This window comes from Lutra lutra, chromosome 14 (assembly GCF_902655055.1).
Source record: "Lutra lutra chromosome 14, mLutLut1.2, whole genome shotgun sequence".
NCBI classification, from domain to species: Eukaryota; Metazoa; Chordata; class Mammalia; order Carnivora; family Mustelidae; genus Lutra; species Lutra lutra.
In genome coordinates this window covers 80,731,773-80,748,257 of record NC_062291.1, presented here as the reverse complement: position 1 = coordinate 80,748,257, position 16,485 = coordinate 80,731,773, and the positions used below count along the sequence as shown (strand labels likewise).

At 52.2% G+C, this 16,485-nt stretch overlaps 1 long non-coding RNA gene across 1 annotated transcript; it reads right to left on the bottom strand.

The window, feature by feature from the left end:
- Positions 1 to 1,649: 1,649 nt before the first annotated feature.
- On the bottom strand, positions 1,650 to 9,599 carry LOC125084245 (uncharacterized). Its single transcript, XR_007122562.1, has 3 exons — positions 8,436 to 9,599; positions 2,345 to 2,474; positions 1,650 to 1,891 (listed from the first exon to the last, which is right to left on the bottom strand). It is a non-coding gene; the product is annotated as an uncharacterized LOC125084245 (long non-coding RNA).
- Positions 9,600 to 16,485: the final 6,886 nt, after the last annotated feature.

Here is a 16,485-nt window from a genome sequence, read left to right as displayed (position 1 = left end):
CATCTCCTCCCATCTGCAAGCCATTTTTGCTGCCACTCAACATCATCTACGGATCCTAAAATGTAGCCCCATTAAAAGCTGGACACCCCAGCCAGAAACTCGGAGGGAAGGGGAGACTAGGCAATCCGAGACGATACCTTCCCTTGTGTTAACCTAGAGTCGAGACAGATCCAAAGGCAGAGTGGGCAGAGCAGGCATGAGGGCCGCTTGGGGAGCTCAAGGCTCTTCTAGAACAAATCAGTGGTGCGGGCAGAAGCCCACGCTCCATCCTGCCTGGGCCTCCCACCCCACGGAGTCAGGGGCAGGCGGGTTTGTCACCCAGAGGAACATGATGGAGTCCCAGGCATGACAGCAGGGCCATGTCAGTAGCCGCCTCTTCTGGTGAGCACTCTCTTGTCCTCACCTTTGCCCAGTTCCCTCACTTTTTTGATTGGACACATGTAATTTATGAACGTGATATATTGCACTTCAGAATTGATTTTTGTGCTCAACTGGTGTAAAACATTTTTGGTGGACTAATGCCGCCGGGTGAGATATTTTCTCATTATTGATGTGTATGTGGGGCTTTTGTCCCCACGTAGCATGGTCCACTGGCCAGAGTTACTCCCTGGTCCTCCGCAGCCCGAGAACTCAGCCAAAGGCGCAGGCAGACTTTTGAACCAAAGAAAATATCAATTTAAGACATTGTTTTGGCACAAAATTACAGGAGCCTTCAGAACCCCTCATTGATTTGATTCAGGGCTGAACCGTGCACAGTGTCTCATGGGTTGAGATTGGCTAACTTATAAGAAGTTTGTTGCCAGTGAACTAATAGAAGGAATTCAAGAAGGGTCCCCAGAGCTTCTGTTCCCATACAAACATTTCTGTTGATTTGCTTGGAAAATCTCTTGTTGAAGAAAGAAAAACAAAAATCCCCCTTGTCAACCCCTGCTGGGCAGTTATGGAGCCTACTAATCCCCAAGGCAAAGAACTGGACTGTGATGCCCTTTTGGGATTCTAGGAACAAATGCACATTGTGGTTTCATGAAAGACAGGGATCCTGAGGTCACAGGACATGGAACATTCCAACAATGCCACTTACCCAGTGCCACATGCCTCAGGAGACCTATGGTCAAGGTGGCATTAGTCCCATTTTCCAGATTAGGAAATTGAGGCCAAGAAAAAATAAGTTGCAAGGGTCATTCAGATAGGAAGAGCAGTGGGAGAAACGAGGGCCTTTCTGAGCCCAAAGCACACACTGTCCCATCGCACCAGGCCTCCTGCTCAGGGCTGGGCGGCCTCTGATGCCAGGGTGGCCCCAACTGTCCCCCGTAGACAAGTCAGCTGAGCACAAAGCTACCATCTCCTTCAGTACCGGACAGGTTTTTAGTTAATGGAAATGCAAATCTAAAGGGCTCTCTCTTCTGAAAAGGGATGTCTTAGGGAGCACAGTGAGTGTGGTCAACATATTCGCTACACAGAGGGCCTGTGACATTTTTTAAGGGTCTACACACACACACACACACACACACACACACACACACACACACATATTTTTTCTTAAAATCAGAAAAGAGAAGTGAATCTGAGAATAAGGGATATAGAATAATGAATCCAGCCCAGACCCTAGTCACTATTGTGAAACAAAATCTGTAGTATTTTTTAGGGAGGAAAGGGTCCAGGAGGACGAAGGAGCTCAGGGCCCCGGAAAGTCATGCTGTGGCCCAGACAGCAGGTGGGGCTGGGTAGAGGCCTTGCCTTGGGCGTCACGTAGCAAGGGTCCAACCTGCACACAGCCAAGGTCGGCTGCTTTGGGAGTGGTCTCCTGCCTTGTAGGATGATAGTTCCTTCTCAGACCCATTCTCTCTTCCCGGAGCAGAAGAGGGATCCCCTGGCTCAGAGAGAGAGCGCCCTAGGGCCCCCGACAGCAGTACAGCCTCCGCAGGGGGGTGTCAGGCACCCCCTCTCCAACCACATCACACTGGGAAGGGAGGTTGGCTCTTGGGCTGGAGGAGGGGGTGCTGAGACAGACCCCTCAGCAGAGGTCCGTCCTGCTCCTGCACAAGCTGTCCACTGCCCGTCCCCAACCAGGGGTCAGTCTGACAGCTTCCTCTTCCTGAACAATGGCAAAGAACAGCATCTCAGACCTCAACTAGCCCAACCCCATCATTTTATAGATGGGGAAACTGAGGCCCGGTGAGGCAGGCAGCTGAGCCAAGTGGAGTTGTCTATTCATTTCTAGAGAGTGCTTTTCCCTTTCATATCCCCGCCTGCGGAAGATTAGCCTGGGCTCATCAGAAAGGCTCCCTGGCAAACAGAACAAAACCAAGTGAGTCACTGCCTTTTATCCCCTGCGTGCGTTCACCTTCTCCTGCAGGCAGAGCTCGGAGCCCAGGGTCCTTCAGCCGGCGGTGGGGAATGCGGGCTCCGATGACAGTCAGGGACAGAGCACTTTCTCCACAGGTGCCATTTATTTTCAAGCATCCGTTCAATCCCTGCCGAGGGATGAAAACCGCAGTGTCAACCGCCTTCTACTCCACCCCTTCGGAGGCCCGGTCGGTATTAACATCAAAGCGTTCTGCATATTTACCATTCCTCCCTTGGCATTAAGCAAAGCTATCTGATGGACACACAAAAGCTCCATAGTTTCCACTTGGATTCAAAAAGGCATCAGCAAGTTCAAACCCAAGTTGAAAATTCCCTCAAATAGGTATATTTTCTTTACTGGGAACCTGGGAAGGATTATCACTTAGCATCCTCTCCAGAATCAATTTGCGTCCACTTACCAGTCGCTTCTGGTATAAAATAAAGAAGCTTATGATTCTTCATTCGGGATTTAATAAATGACACCTGGCTGGCTCTGATGAGAGCATTTCTGGGGTAGATGGTAGGATAATAGACAATACCCTGTCTTTGGTCTTACTTTTTTTTTTCCCCAATAGCAATCATGTCTCCTCTTTGAAATATAATGGGAACATGTTAAAATACAGATTCGAGTATGACCGGACAAAGGAAAATACTCAACTCTGGTTGTGCTCCTAGTACCTATGTTTTCTTGGAAAAGTCAAGAAAAGGATCACAATCTGGAACTCTGGAAAAAAGTAAGTGTGCATTTGTTCATGAAAGAAACATGAACAGAAATCCTTCTAGGGGGAGCGATCATTTTCTTACGTCATCTTACAACCTTCTGTCCTACTTATGGGGCTTTGCCTCCAGCCGCAGGCTCAGGAGGGTATAACTTCGGTTCGTCTTGCACTGGGAGGACTCCCATGCATGCAACCTAGCACGTAGGGGCCGTAAATGGGGGGGGGGGGGGGCTCCTCTACTTGGGAATCTGGAGCCCTGATCCTCTTGGCCATGGGCCCTAGGCTCTATTCAAAATGGGGCCCAAGATTTCTAGGTGATAGACAAAAACTGAATTTTCTAGTAGGACACGTGGTTTCTGGAGAAAGCTGAGTTTTGAGTATGGTCCAGCTGTAGACCTCGGGCCATGGCAGCTTCTCCGATGATACTGCCAATGGCGGAGTGCCGCACCTTCACATTAAAGATGAGAGGACAAAGGCCCAGAGCAGGCAAGGGACTGGCCAGTTCACCTCACCGGAGGGGGCAGGCCCCAGAGCATCGGAGACCACCCAGCCTGGACAAGCACCCACCCGAGCAGCTCCCTCGGGCACGCTGCTTGCCCACAGTTTCGAGAGGCCGAAACCACAGGCCTCGAAGGGCTATGCGGCCAAAGCCACAAGATGAGTGCGGGGAGGAGCAGGACCAGTTAGGTTTTTTGAGTCCTTGTTGGGTGTTAACCCGTTGTGCCACACTGCAGAGGGGGCCGTGGCCACTCGCTCGGCCATGGACGGAGAAGAGCCTCACAAGGGAACCAGGGAGGCAGGCAGGGCTGAGACAGCCGAGCAGCCAAGGGCCCCGGCTCTCGTTGTCTGGGCATTTGTGCACGCACATGTTCATGTCCACCGGGCACCGCTGTGCCCCTGCACACAACTGCTTAGCTTCCCCTGGGACTCGGGGGCTCCGAAAAGCATTAGTCTGAGGTAGGCAGTTCAGTAGCTCAGGCTGCAAACAGAGAAACTGAGGCACGGTGGACAAGCAGCAGCTGGATTTGGACGCAGAACTGCTCTTCCTTCTGTGGAACCCCCGACCTGGGGACACCAAGCTTCTAGGGGTTCTTGTTCCTCAGCTGTGTGACCCCCTCAGCACCTCTGAGTCCCAGATAACAGATTTTCTATGACTTCCAGGTGGAGAACAACTACCCCTCAGACCACTGTCCTCTCTCTCTCTCTGTCCCACTCGGGCCACCTGGGGCCCTGGACGTTACCCCCTCAAAAGATGTCAGGAGCTGACTTCCATACAAGGTACCCGAATAACACAGATCCTCCTTCTAAAACAAAACCTCTGGCGACCTTCCCCATTTTGTCCTGTGGTTCCCCCCCCCCCACTTTGCTGGGCTTCCTCCTGTCTCTTTAAAATATGCAATTACCAATAATTCCCTTTGTTGCACCCAAATGCGAACCGCCATATTAAATTATTAAATATAAGTGTTTCTGAAATATTTTATCTTGACATGTATCTCCGGAGTCAAATGACCCCGGGCAGTGTTCATAATTAATTTCATCAAAAGGGGGGGAAAAAGTGCTGGCAAGGGACTCCCTGAATGACCTGTCCTGCAGAAATACAGCTGACACTTGGCTCACTTCTCCTTCCCTCCCCCCCTCTCCGGAGGGCAAGGGAGCCTGCAAAGTTGCTCAGTCCCCAGGAGCCCAGAATTTCAGGCCCGGGGAAGCCCACGGAACCATTCTGGCCCACCCCTTCTCCCTCCAGCTGAAGAAACAGGCCCACAGAGGAGCAGTGACCTGCCCAGAGGACAAGCAAGCACCCCACAGCCCTTCATGGCCCCTCTGTAGCCTGAGCCCCCCCCCCCCCGCCAGGCTCCTCCTTCCCCACCCCAAGAGGGGCCCCGTGGGACCAGATAGGTGCATTGAAAGGAGAGGGGGCAAGAAAACTGCTTCTTAACATTAAAAATCCCCTGAAACAAAGGGCTTTTTTGTGCCCCTCCCCCAGCGGGCTGGAAAAGAAAGAGAGATTAAGTTTGAGGAGTCACTCCCAATCAGAAAGCTACCATTTAATTACAACGCGCAGGAAATGATAGTGAATGGGCAGACGGTGATAAGGGACTGCCCTGTGGGATGACAGGTCTGAAATCCAAGCACTTCATCACAGAGCTTTATCACAAGAGGCTGTCTGGAAGGCTGACAATCTGATTGTACTGTCAACTCAATTCATAATTAATATATTTATCAAATTAATTACTGAAAATATCTCCCTGGCGCTCGCCATAAAACAGTGGCTAGCTTCATGGCGGGCGGGCTTCGTTTTCGGCTAATAACCGTGATGTCAGTTTAATGAGGGCAGGGAGCGGCCCTTGTTTTGCCTGCCTGACAGACAAATTGCCCTCTTACGGGGAATGATCCCTAGAATTTAAGAGAAAAAAAGAAATATGGCATTGTTTGGTGACAGCCGCAATCGCGGGCTTGTCTTGGAAACTTTGCCTCAATTCTACCTTAAGAAAGGGAGGTGGGGCGCCGGGGGCCACTCAATAAATACTTTATGAATTCCTGACTGATCCCTTTGGCAGACGCTCCCTGGGGGAGCAGGTTCTCGGAGTCCGGAGTTAACCCCCAGCCTGGCCGGAATCTGTGGGTTATGGGTTAGATTTCGGGATTTACAGAGTAGAGTGGTGTCCAGTGGGTTTTGTAAGGAAGAAAGGGTCCCCGTCCCCGGTGAGATACTGAGACAAGCCCACTGACAGGTGGATCTCCCTGCAGAACACGCTTTCTTCCCTTTTCAGGGCGAAGATTCAGGCCTCGAAGGGGCTCTGAATTCAGCCCTTTGGCAGCAGGAGCCTGGTCCCTATGGGACCCGAGGACCCCCCCAGTGACCCAAATGCCCCACCACCATCTTTGGGGGCAGTGCAGTACCGTGTAGCCCCGGCACCTGGCCTGTAGCGCTCACAGTGCAAAGCTGCTCCCAGAGACCTTGCCTGCCCTTGTAGGAGCCCACCTGCTCGGGTGAGACAAGACAGGGGGCCCCAGGCGATGGCCAATGACAGGGAGCCGTGGGAAGCCCACACCTTAATTGCAAGGGGTGGCACTCTCAAGCAGCTGCATTTGTCCCCTTTCAACTGAGGCCAGGGTCTGAAGCCCCAGAGAGACCTTGCGAGCTGTGCTCTGGTGGCCAGCAGGCTTCCTGGAAGAGGCAGCGTTTCAAGGGCAAGTCAGCAGATGGAGGAAGCAGGTGGAGAAACACAGCCCCAAGCACATGCCCCCAGCTGTTCATCTCCAGTCTGCGGGTGCGGGGGGACGCTGGGGTCAGGGAGCCGGTTCTGACACAGACCCCCACCCCAACCGGGCCTTCTGTGGGGGGTGCTTTCAGAGAGCGGCTGCTGAGTTCCAGGGGGCAGCCACACTTGCCCTGCTGGCCTTTTATCCCCACCTTTTCTGCTGGCCTTTGGGAGCGTCAAGGCCTCCAACATCTGGGATCATGGCCTTGACTTTTTCCTGCTCTGTGCCCCGCTGGCCTTCAAACCCCAGCCCCTCCTGCAGCTCCCTGCTCAGCTGTCATTGTCCACTCTGCACCCGCCTGCCCTCTCTGCTCCCCCAGCCCAAACCCTCCCTGCTCACCATCCTTGGGTCTCCACTTTCCTCTGGGCTTTGCACCACGGGAGGAAATACCAATGGTCCCGGAGGAGCACAAGAAACTATCAGATACTTCTGTCAGAGGCCAGGGTCAGGGGCCTTGAAAGCTCTGGAGAGAGCACACCCGGGCCTCTCTCTCTCTCTGCAGACTTTCCAGAGGCTTCCAGAGGCCCCAGCCACCTTCCTCACCAGCTCAGTCCCTCACCAACCCCCTCAGGACTGGTCCTTCGACCGTGTTCGGTCACTCAGTAGCCTCTTGGCCATGACCTGCCCCAAAACAGAGCTTCTGTGTCCTCACACATACTTCTGTCACAGCCGAGGCACTCAGTTACGGCCCCCTGAGAAGGTGATACCTGCAGACCTGGAGGTCTCTGACTTAGCCACTCAGGTTGGGGACAGAAGGTGCCTTGGTCAGATAAATCTTTCTACCTGTCTAAGCTCCCCCTGCCCCCACTCCCGGGGAAAAAGTGGTCTGGGGAAGCATAAAAAAGCATCGAGCGTGACAGTCAGGAGCCGGGGTCCGAATCTCACAGCACCCAGGCTGCCCCGCCCGCCCGCCCGGCCTGGAAGCCCAGTCGGGAACCCAGAGCTGCAGCGCGCCGTGGCCCGAGACGCTTTCTCTTCTCTGCGCTCCTGGGCCTGCCTGTCTTCAGGGAGGACCGGCACCTGCTCTCCCAGAAGCCAAGTCGGCCACGAGAACGAGCACACAAAGGATAAACACATGAACCAAACTATCCCGCGAATACCTTCCCTCTCTCTCTCAATACATCCCTGACTGCTGGGGTCCTGCAATGGTTAAGTACCATGGCTGGCTTCTCAGAGACCCGCCGCACTGCCGGGGTGCAGAGCCCACCCATCTCTCTCCAAGTTCTCCATCTCGCTGTGCACGGAGGCCCTTTCCCATCCACTCAGGATGATTTTCATCTGCAAAGATTGCTTCATCTCTTTCCCCACCGCCATGGCTTAGAGCAGCCCCGGTTCTTTATGTCCCATGTTGGGTTTAATGCCGGAGCACCACAGATGTCTCAGGGTATTAACTTTACAGCCCCGGCCCCCTAGAACTGAGCCAAATGGGCAGGCCTTGTCTCCGTTTTATGGAAGCCCAGCCACTGTACGAGAAAAACTGGCTATTTAAAAGATAGTTAAACATCGTATAAATTATCCACATCTTTGCAACTATAAGCCTTCCAAGAACACACCACTGGGCGTCCGCGCCGACCCGGAGACCACCGGTGACAGGGCAGGGCCAGCCCGCCCCCTCCTCGGCCCGTGCTTCCCTCAGCACAGCGAGCTCTACTAAAAACATTTTCCTGTCAAATCATGTGTGTTATATGTCCAGCAAGTGACACAGTGACAATGAAGCATTTGTGCATCATACATTGGCTAGGGACAGCTCATTCCTCCAATAATTTTACAATTTTGAATTTAATAGGACATCCTTCTTCTGAACCCCTTAAACACGTAACACAGGTAACACACACACACACAAATTTTAAAGATGACTAACCTCTCTAACCTGAGATTATGTGTTACATCTCCTTGAACTTGACTGCACCTAAAGCAGCATTAACATGATAGCAGGATAACATGGGAGCAGGAGAGAGCGTTACCGATCACGTCTGCATTAGGTGTGCAAGTTGCGGGCGAGCGGTCTAAAGGATGGGATGGGAGAGCAGTCCCCAAACAAACAGACCAGGGTCAAGTTCGGGGATAGGGGATCATTCATTCGTTCAATGAACAGTTTATTAGTACCTGGTTGGTGCCAGGTGCTGGGCGAGGTGCACAGCTGTAGACAAAATGACTTCCCGAGCCTTCCTTGAGTGCAGAGTCTCAAACATCTGCTACTTACACATTGTTCAAGGAGTTTGTTAAAGTGCAGATCTTCTGGGCTTTGTCCCCAGAGAGTCTGGGGTGGTAGATCCTGGGGGGCCCAGAACTCTGCATTTCAAAAAAGTAGTCCCTGTGATTCTAATGCCAACCAAGTTAATAAGACCACCTTCGTGAGACGTCAGACTGGTGGGAAATGGCAGGGATGTCAGGCTCTGAGGATTTAAGAAGCTGCTGTATGTAAAGGGTAGAACACAGCTTGTGTTTCCATGTCACCACCACCCAAACCAAACGAACTGGGGAGGAGACCGTGCAGCCAGGACCAGTGGCAGCTAAAACAGAGCCTGTGCTTTCCACCAAAACTCAGGAAATCCTGGACCCTGCTTGTGACAGGAAGAGGTGCAGGCTCGCGGCCACAGTCAGCCCATCCAGGGGAATGTCTAACAGCAGAGCTAAACAGAGGCCCAGGAAGAGACAAGAAGGGGATTAGGCAGTCCGGGAAGAGCCTCCCTCCTGAGGCCTGTCAGTCACTCAAACACTCAGCTTCAGAGCTGCCAGGAGGCAGGTGGTGACGCAGGGCGGTGGCAGCATCTGGGGGCCCACACTGTGACCCCCATGCTCCTGGATCAAACCACTGCTTCGGCCACACACCCCATCACCAGGTGGTACCAACGAAGAGAGTAATCTGACAGACAGCAAAGGGAAGCCACGGGCCAGTGTGTGAAGTTGCCACCATCATCCTTGGTGGCCCAGAAAGTGCTGGAATACTCTGGACAACATCTGAAGCTGCAAAGAACTAACCCACAGTGGGGCCAACAGAAAAACACTGACTCAGAAGTGGGGAGCAACTCCCCCTCCAGACAGAGGCCACATGAGAGATGCAGGCACCAGGGGCAAAACCCTGACCCGGCACCCTGTGTGACCTTGGGTAAGTCAGTTCCCTTCTCTGACCTTCAGTTTCTTCATTTGTAAAACCAAGGGGGCTTAGCAAGGGGTCTTCGAGTTGTTTCTTAAGCCTATAAAATTGTTCTTGCTTTTGAAGAACTAATAATTCCCCTGAATCTTGCTGGCCTGAAGGGTTTCTGCTCATCAAAGCTGTAATAACTAAGAAAGAAAACAGGAATAAAAACTCCTAGGAAATACAAAAATAAGATGGAAATTGAAGTTGGCCTCCGTCCCTTCAGGAGCCCTAAATAGGAGCTGAGGTGAACTCGGCTCTACAGCCCCCAGCCTGCCCCACAAGGAGGGTCCCATGCGGGTGGGGCCACGACAGGATGGTGTGTCCTCCTGCTCCGACCAAATCGCTTTGGAGAAAGGAGCGGAGTGAGCGGTGAAGTTGCTCCTCCACTGATGCCCACTCAGCTGGCTTCTAGATGTCCCTGTGGATAGGGACTTCCTGAGACCAACCCTGGGCACCTGGAACCAGAGGGGGATGGAGACTGTGTGCGCCCCAGTCATGATTACCAGCTCAGCACTGGCACAGTGACTCGACAGGAGACGTGTCCTGTTCCAGTGCCACCGTCACTGTCTTCCACCCTGGACAGGTCAGCCCGCCCTGGAAGGAAGCCCAGACCCCCAAGACTCATGTCCTTCACACTCCACAGGGATGCACGTGCTGGTTTTCCTGCCAAACCACGGGGAGCCTCTTAAAGAACTGGAAACACTCAAAACAAAGTTTGCATGCAGGTAATAAGGACTCAGGGGAGGAAAGGACTTTGTAAGATGTTACAGATACACCGGCATTGATGACACGTCTGTCCAGGTAATGTAGATAGCAAAGAGACAAGTGCAGGGCCTGGCACACAGCAGGATCCACGAAGCAGAAGGGTGGGGGGTTCTAGTTCCTAAAAATGGTCCTGCATGCTCTTACAGAACATTATCCTTCCCCATTTCACCTCCCTTCAGCCTGGGTGGAACTTTGAGACTACCTCAAGGAATAGAATGTGCCAGAAGTAATCCTGCATGACTTCCAAGGCTAGGTCATAAAGGGTCACATGGCTTCTTTCAGGTTCTTCTGGGGCGGGCAACTTGGGATCCCTGGGCTGCTATTAAGAAACGTGGTGACCCAGAAGTAACCATGCTGGAGAGATGGCGTGGAGGCACCATAAGAGACAGAGACAGCGATGGGGCCCCCATTGCTCATCCTCCTGGGGACTGAGTCCTCCTGGCCTGGGCCCCAGATGGAGAGTCAATGAGCCTCTACAGGACTCCAGTCCCCAGGCTTCGAGCAACCCAGCTTTTGCCAAGGAAAGCGGAGGAGAGCTGAGCTCTGCCCTTGAGGAAAAAATAGTGCTTTTGTGGTTTTTCAGCTTGTGACAGTTTGTGATGCAGGCTTAGGTATCAGCAAGGGAGCACTGCTGGGGTTGCCACTGTTCTGCATGGAAGATGCAGGAAGGCCCTCAGGACCGGGCTTGGGGGAGGGGGAGAGGAACCTTACCAAGCAGATGTGTGGGAGAGACCAGATGATTGGAGACTGTTTCTTCCTGCTCTGATGGGGATGGGTCCTCCTTAGAATAACCCAGGGCAGGTATCTGGACAACAAAATGCAGAATATATCCAGAAAGCTAGCTAGAAGACTGGAGAAAGTTCTGAGACCTTCCTTCTAAGGAAGAGAATAAGAAAGAAAAGGAGAGTATAAGCCCAGTGTAAGCCACTCATCACCCCTGTCCTGGAGCATAGGGTTCCATTCCAAACCCTCAGCCAAAGATCAGGGAACTATGGCCGGTGGGCTAAATCCAGCTTCCCGCCTGTGTTTGTACATACAGTTTTACTGGGCCACAACTGCACCCCTTTGTCAGCACGTGGTCGGCGGCTGGCTTCGCACTACAACGTCAGGGCTCAGTAGCTACAGCAGAGTCGTTGGCCCACAGAGCCTAAACTGTTTACTACCTGACCCCCCAGAAAAAGGTTCCCCACCCCTGCCCTAAAGCTGTCAAATGTGGAAGCCCAGGACACAAGCCGCCTTGCCCTGGCGCAGTCTCTGCTCTGAACGTCCCCCGCCCCCATTCGTTCATTCAGTCACGAGATGCTTCCGAGCGCCCGACCTGCCGCAGGATCCCGGCTCCAGCCCGGCTCCAGAGAAGTAGACAGACACAGTCCGTGTCCTCCAAGAGATCACAGGGTTGTGCAAGGGACCGTCACACCATCACAGGGTTATGGAATGGAAGGACACCAGCAAGCAGTCCTCCTCGGGAGCGGTGGCCAGGCAAGGCGTCTGGAGGAACGACGGTGGCCCGGGACCCCCAACGGCAAGCCCCGGAGGGCGAGCTCGCAGGTGCACGTGAGTCTACAAAGGGGACCAGGCATCAAAGGCGGAACCGGAAGGGGCGGGGCCATCCCGACAGGCAGTTCCCTTCGCTGCGCGCGCAGATGGCAGCTCGGGGCTGCCGGTGGCAGGACGAAGAGCGGAGAGTTTGGCCCGGGAGCTTACGGCGGGCAAGGCGGAGGGGACAGATGACAAGAGCTGTAGCTTTGCCACCGCAAAGGGCCCTGGAAAGTAGAACTCGCTCTGTTGGGGAGGGAGCAGGGCCTTACCCCACGGGTTGTGCCTACCTTCACCAAGGCACAACAGTCTCTACGAGGATCCCTTCCCTGTGTCCGTCACAGTGCGCCCACCCTGGGCCCTCCCGATCCCATCCCAAGGGCAGGAGCTGCCCTGATGGGCTGACCGCAGGCGGCGAGGGCCGTCCCCGCACTCATCGGGGGACTGTCAACCTCGTGTGCCCAGTGCCTTTCCTACCACAGCGGGGTTCGTCTCAGGCTGGCCGTGAGGCAGGAAACCCGAGTAACCTCCGCACAGAGCACCGGCATGGGGGAGGGGCCACCCCCGTGACGTGGGTCATCTTCCGGCGAGCTGCAGGTGACGGGTGCCCTCCAAACCTCCCCCTGAAAATGCAGCTAGGCACGTGTCCCAAGGAACAAGTGGGCCTTTGTCAGCGGGCCTGGCATCTGGGAGCGAGCTGGGAGCAGGCATTTCATTTTTGGCCGGAACACAGTAGACTTAAACTTGAGGGCAGCCTGGGTGGGGGGGATGGGGCGGACCCCTTTGTTTCCGTATAATGTGCTCTTTTAAAGTCGTGTTGTCCCTCCACTTTCCCTTCATTAGACGCAGCTAGCTTTACTGCTGTTTCTGTAGTATTGTTGCTAAACATAGACGCATTTTATGAAAATAATCCTAATTATAAATCTTGTTCCCAGTCACAACTCTGCTTATGCAATTCTTATTTCACCATTGTCATTATTGTTACTTTGTCTAAAAGACGAAGGGGTTGAGTCACTGCTATAAAGAACAAACTCTGAAATGGGAAACATTTCCACAGGGCAGTTGGGGGACACAGCCTTGGTCGCACTGACCTCAGGCCAGACTCAATTTGCCAGGCAAGTACCCCTCTGCCCAGAACCTTGTTTTTCCTGCCCTGAGAAGGCAAAGATGCTGGGGACGGGGTGAGCATTCAGCCTGGGTGCAAGTCCCAGCTCTGTCCTCACATCCTGGGCGACTTAGGACAGCCAAAGTCTTCCAATCTTGGCTAACCTGTTTCTTCTTTTGCAAAACAGGAACTAGATGATCCTTCAGTCTTACTATAAGCACATTGAGCTTGTCTGCAAAATAAAACAACTTTAATTTAATTTATAAGTGAAAGCCTATTAAAAACCTGCCACCGTAATCCTCAGAGCAGAGAGGTAGGAAACTCATAAAAGCCCATCAGAGCCACAGCCCTGCCTTTCCACCCTCTTAAAACACTGTGCAATTGGGTCAAAGATCTATAGATGGCAGCCTCTTGCTAACTAAAATCTGAGGAAAAGATGCTTCTGTTGACCTATACTTTCTCAGCAAATGCAATAGGGCCAGAAAGGAAACAGAAGCCAGCCAATTAGTCATTTATCTTCAGAAGTCAAATATGTCTCTCCTAGACTAATATGGCCATTGGGAATATTTAATCTTGAAAATAAAAAGGGTGTTTCTAAAGTATTCACCAATCACATTTTCACCAGGGAAAATGGAGCCTGCAAACAAGACTGTAACTTGCCAAAAATCGTCACCTAAATGTTTCATCTGGTGGCATAGACTCCAGGAAAGCAGGGAAGTGTTCTCTGAGGTCCTGTTCAAGCAAATCTTCCCACCATCCCAGCCCCCCAACCCCCGATTTCCTCTTCGATGCCACTCAGGTGTGAAACCTCATGCCTGGGGAAGGAATGGGGTCTTTTCCTTTGTGATGCTGTACATCGTTCTTCATATAATCCAGTTTGGGTCTTTTGTGAGCATCGTGCCACCAGTTAATATTTATGTTCGAAAGCGTATACCCATTACAGAGTTTGCCCTCGTTCACAAACATTCTAATTAACACAAAGAGATAACAGTGTTCATATCTTCTTTTGACAAAAATTTATGAATGACGAGGATTAGGTTGAGCCCTTATGAAATGCTTATTTTTTTGAAGATCAAAAATCAGCCATTTTATATGATTCTCCCCACCTGCCAGGGTTGGTGCCAGGAGCTGGTGGGGCCCTGCCTCTCTAGGGTCTGGTCCACTGGGGTAAGAGTGAGGAGCATGGACAATTTTAATCAGCGTGGTAGGTGCTGTTAAGAGCAAGAAAAGGCTGCCAACTTAGAGAGGTGGGGAGTGACTTCTCAGAGGGAGTGACAGCCAACTCAAGCCGGAAGTGAGGACAGGAAGTCTGTGCAGGTGAGGAAAGGGGCAGTGTTTGAGGCGGAGGGGACAGCAGCACTGGAGGAGCAAGTGCAGTGGTGTGAGGTCCTGGAAGAAACCTAGTGCGCGTGGATCAGGAGAAACATGGTGCAAGAGGGGGATGGACAAGCAGGCAATGAGTGGGGAGCAAAGGGCCTTCGAAGCTGTGGCCGAGAGGATGTTCTCCACCCTGAAAGCAGTGGGGGAGCCACTCTGGGATCTGAGTGATCTGAGCTGGCAAGCAGCAAGATCAGGTTGGCCAGTTAGGAGAAAAAATCACTCTGCCTTCAGGGAAGAGAACAGATTAGGTGCAGCCAACACTGGGACAAGAAGGCTGGCAGAGGCAAGCGGTGCTGATGGCTCGTTCTAGAGGAGCGGCAATCGAGCTACAGGAACAGATGGGGTGGAGACTTCTCTCTTTTTTGACAAGGAATCTCACAATAGTAGCTAATGGGTGTGAGAAAGAAGAGAGAAGGAGGTATCTGTCCTGGGCAACGCCCACTCCCATGGGGAACACAGAGGAGAAAAGATTTAGGGAGGAGATGATGCAGTCACTGTTGGGCATACTGGCTCTGAGGGTCTGTAGGTCATTCCGGGGAGCCTGTGCAGGCAGCACCTGCATCCCCAGAGCTGGTGCTCCACCAGGAGGTGCAGGAGTCCACACCAAGCTTTGGATTGGATGGGGCTGTTGAGAGATGATGCACAGGACTTTGTCCCCCAGCTCTGACACGTGTGAGAGCCACATGGGCCTCCATTAACATGAAAGTTCATGGGCTCCATCTCACCCTCGTGAGTTAGGATCTCAGAGATAGTTGCTGAGAACCTGAGTCTTTAATGGATAGTGATGGTCAGGGACCAAACTGGTAGAAACTCTGATGGTGCTAGAGAGGGACATCGGAGGAACCTACACAATTCTGCTTTCTTAGGGAAAAGGAGAAAGAGGAGGAGGAGGAAGAGGAAGAAGAGGAACCAACATTAGTTCGGGGTTAGGGGAAAAGACACTTTTATATATGGCTGTCGGGACATATACTGAACTTATTACTTGAAAGACCTAAAATGACAGTGAAAATCCCAGGGAAGAAGAAACCTAGAAAGCAAGTGGAGAAAGCCAGTGAAGGGTCATTTCTTCCTGCCAAAATGCCCTACCTTCCAGTTGTTCTTGCACTGAGTGAAACCTCTGTCACCAAGAGCATTTATGATAGAAACGCAGGCTAGGCGGCTTACACATACACAGAGTGCCCAAGAGAACCGAACTGACCATCATAAGGGAGAAATAGGTTTAACACATTAGTCTGGATGTTCAAAAGAAACAGGAAGGTAGGGGGCGCCTGGGTGGCTCAGTGGGTTGAAGCCTCTGCCTTCAGCTCAGGTCATGATCCGGGGGTCCTGGGATCGAGCCCCACATCGGGCTCTCTGCTCAGCAGGGAGCCTGCCTCCCCCTCTCTATCTGCCTGCCTCTGCCTACTTGTGATCTCTCTCTGTCAAATGAATAAATAAAATCTTAAAAAAAAAAAAAAAGAAAGAAACAGGAAGGTAGCCTAATAAAACAGAGCTCCTTATATAGTCAAATGTGTAAATGTGCATCATTGTCTGAGCCTCCAATGAACAGCACAAATCAAGGAGATTATTAATCTCTCCCCCTCTTCCACCACACCCATTATGCTCTGTCTATACCCCTATTAAAGCGGCAGCTCAGTCCCCCTGGGATTTATGTTATTTACATCCAGGCCTTGCTTTCCCGGCTGTGCGTTGCTGTAGGGCAGGGACTGCATCTCTGCCACACCCATGCGTAACACCCGGCATACTGCATTATCTGTTGACTGGAGTTTTTGCTGGGCAGCAGAGCTCCCCAATCCTTGTTTGCAATTCCAGAGTTTCTCTGCTTATGTCGAAGCTGGATTTGGAATTCTCCCCACAGTCTCTCAACATGGATGTGATTTTAAAATACCGACCCAGGGCACCTGGGTGGCTCGGTTGTTAAGCGTCTGCCTTCAGCTCAGGTCATGATCCCAGGGTCCTGGGACCAAGCCCCACATGGGGCTCCCTGATCAGTGTGAAGCCTGCTTCTCCCTCTCTCACTCCCCCTGCTTGTGTTCCCTCTCTCGCTGTGTGTCTCTCTGTCAAATAAATAAAATCTTAAAAAAAAAAAACACCAACCCAGACACAATTTGAAGAAAAGAAAGAAGGCCCAATAAAAACTGAAGAAGGTAAGGATAGAAAGTTCCAGAGCCCTGGTGCATGACAAAGAACGGGTTAAAAGGAAGAGATTCCTGAGCAGCCCACTTATT